This window comes from Euprymna scolopes, chromosome 19 (assembly GCF_053919585.1).
Source record: "Euprymna scolopes isolate OS-2025 chromosome 19, ASM5391958v1, whole genome shotgun sequence".
NCBI lineage: Eukaryota > Metazoa > Mollusca > Cephalopoda > Sepiida > Sepiolidae > Euprymna > Euprymna scolopes.
This window is the reverse complement of record NC_136500.1, coordinates 66,847,551-66,850,414: the sequence shown is the minus strand read 5'-3', so window position 1 is coordinate 66,850,414 and position 2,864 is coordinate 66,847,551. Positions and strand designations below refer to the sequence as shown.

The window sequence follows — 2,864 nt, the reverse complement described above, 5'->3', positions numbered from 1 at the left end:
TGTAAACAAACACTTTGTTTTACCGATACTTTTGTAATTTCTCTTCTGCTTTGTTCTAGAGATTATTAAACTCCATGACAATGTCTCCAACGTATTTAACTGGTTAAAAATAGTATTTATACAAGAGTTTTAACGAAAAATATCAGGAAAAAATGTACAGGAATAAAAAAAAATTCAGCTTTCAAAATATTCGTCGATAAAAAAACCGATCTTTATATTTACGCTAGCCATTTTGTATATTACCACGTGACCTGCTATCTCTTAAACTGGAGGGGGGGGGGGATCCACTTGAATCCAACAAAACCAGTAATTTTTTTTTTCTATTATATATACATCATTTTCTATAAAATTAAGTGTAGACTTTATAATTAAAACAAAAAATGTTATTCATACTAAAAAAAAAAAACGCTTAGTCATGTCACGTGACGTGACGTCAACATCCACTAATGGCGAACAATTGTACCTATTTACTATGCCTCCCCACGGGACAGAGTTAGACACCAGGGTCGTTTTTTAACGTGGAGAAAAGGTACAAAAATAAAAATTGTCTCAGTCGTGGAGGATTTCTCCTCCACCGAAAGAGAACAAGAAATAGAAGTGCAGCATCTGAAGAACAGATACTACACTTTGATCTTGACCAAAAGGCCAAGAATGCGAACAATTGTAAATAACAACTTTTTTCACAAAACCAACACCGTCTTTCTTTTTTTTCTCTCTCTTTCTCTCTCTCACCCACTTACTCTTCCCTCTCTCTCACCCTCTTTCTCTTGACGTCACACCACTGTTAAACTGTGGGGGGGGGAACACATTCCCAGGCATTATCTCCTATAGATGCACATTTTATTAGAAATTCAGCTTTCAAAATATTAGACGATAATAAAAATATAAAACCAACACCCTCTTTCTCTTTTCTCTCTCTCTCACCAACTTACTCTTCTCTCTCTCTCACCCTCTTTCTCTTGACCTCCTACTACTGTTAAACTGTGTGTGGGGGGGGGGGAAGAGGCAGCTTGAAAACCAACAAAAACAGTGCACAGTTTCCCAAGCATTTGGGGTGGGAAGGGGGGGAAGAAGCCGAGCGCACAGTTTCGTGTGAGAGAGAGAGAACAATTCTCAACCTATATACTCAACAAATTTTTTATCTACAGATTTGAAAGTTTGTATATAGGGTATTCAGACATATGGAAATATATCTAGCATAATCTATCTATTATATCTATAAAAGTGAAAATGTGTGTGTGTGTGAGGTAGCCAGAGAGAGAGAGAGAGAGAGAGAGAGAGAGACAACAATTCTCAACCTATATATTCAATACATTTTTTATCTACAGATTTGAAAATTTGTATATAGGGCATTCAGACATATGGAAATATATCTAGCATAATCTATCTATTATATCTATAAAAGTGAAAATGTGTGTGTGTGTGTGTGTGTGTGCGTAAGAGAGAGAGAGAACAATTCTCAACCTATATACTCAACGTATTTTTATCTACGGATTTTAAACTTTGTATATAGGGTATTCAGACATATAGAAATATATCTAGCATAATCTATACATTATATCTATAAAAGTGAGAATGTGAGTGTGTGAGAGAGAGAGAACAATTCTCAACCTATATATTCAACAAATTTTTTACCTACAGATTTGAAAATTTGTATATTGGGTATTCAGACATATGGAAATATATCTAGCATAATCGATCTATTATATCTATAAAAGTCAGAATGTTTGCGTGTGGTTGTGTGTGTAAGGTTGCGAGAGAGAGAGAGAGAACAATTCTCAACCTATCTATTCAATAAATTTGTTATCTACAGATTTGACCATTTGTATATAGGGTATTCAGACATATGGAAATATATCCAGCATAATCTATCTATTATATCCATAAAAGTGAGAATGTGTGCGTGAGAGAGAGAGAGAGAGAGAGAGAGAGTAAGTACAATTCTCACCCTATATATTCAACATATTTTTTATCTACCGATTAGAAAATTTGTATATAGGGTATTCAGACATATGGAAATATATCTAGCATAATCTATCTATTATATCTAGAAAAGTGAGAATGTGTGTGAAAGAGAGAGAGAGAAGAGAGAGAGAGAGAACAATTCTCAACCTATATATTCAACTAATTTTTATGTACAGATCTGAAAATTTGTATACAGGGTATTCAGACATATGGAAATATATCTAGCATAATCTATTATATCTATAAAAGGTAGAATGTGTGTGTGTGTGTGTGAGTGAGTGAGTGAGTGAGAGAGAGAGAGAGAGAACAATTCTCAACCTATATACTCAACAAATTTTGTATCTACAGATTTGATAATTTGTATATAGGGTATTCAGACATAAGGAAATATATCTAGCATAATCTATCTATTATATCTATAAAAGTGAGAATGTGTGTGAAAGAGAGAGAGAGAGAACAATTCTCAACCTATATACTCAACAAATTTTTTATCTACAGATTTAAAAATTTGTATATAGGGTATTCAGACATATAGAAATATATCTAGCATAACCTATCTATTATATCTATAAAATGACCATGTGTGTGTGTGTGAGAGAGAGAGAGAGAGTCAGAGAGAGAGAGAGAACAATTTTCAGCTTGTGTGTGTGTGAGAAAGAGAGAGAGAGAAAGAGAGGAAGGAAAATTCTCACCCTATATATTCAACAAATTTTTTATCTACATATTAGAAAATTTGGATATAGGGTATTCAGACGTATGGAAATATATCTAGCATAATCTATCTATTATATCTATAAAAGTGAGAATGTGTGTGTGAGAGAGAGAGAAAGAGAGAGAGAGAGAACAATTCTCAACCTATATATTCAACTAATTTTTTATCTACAGATGTGAAAATGTGT

The 2,864-nt window shown here is 33.3% G+C and overlaps 1 pseudogene; it reads right to left on the bottom strand.

Moving 5' to 3' along the window:
* Nucleotides 1-524: 524 nt before the first annotated feature.
* On the bottom strand, nt 525-658 carry LOC145240537 (U2 spliceosomal RNA; annotated as a pseudogene).
* Between the last annotated feature and the right edge of the window lie 2,206 nt (nt 659-2,864).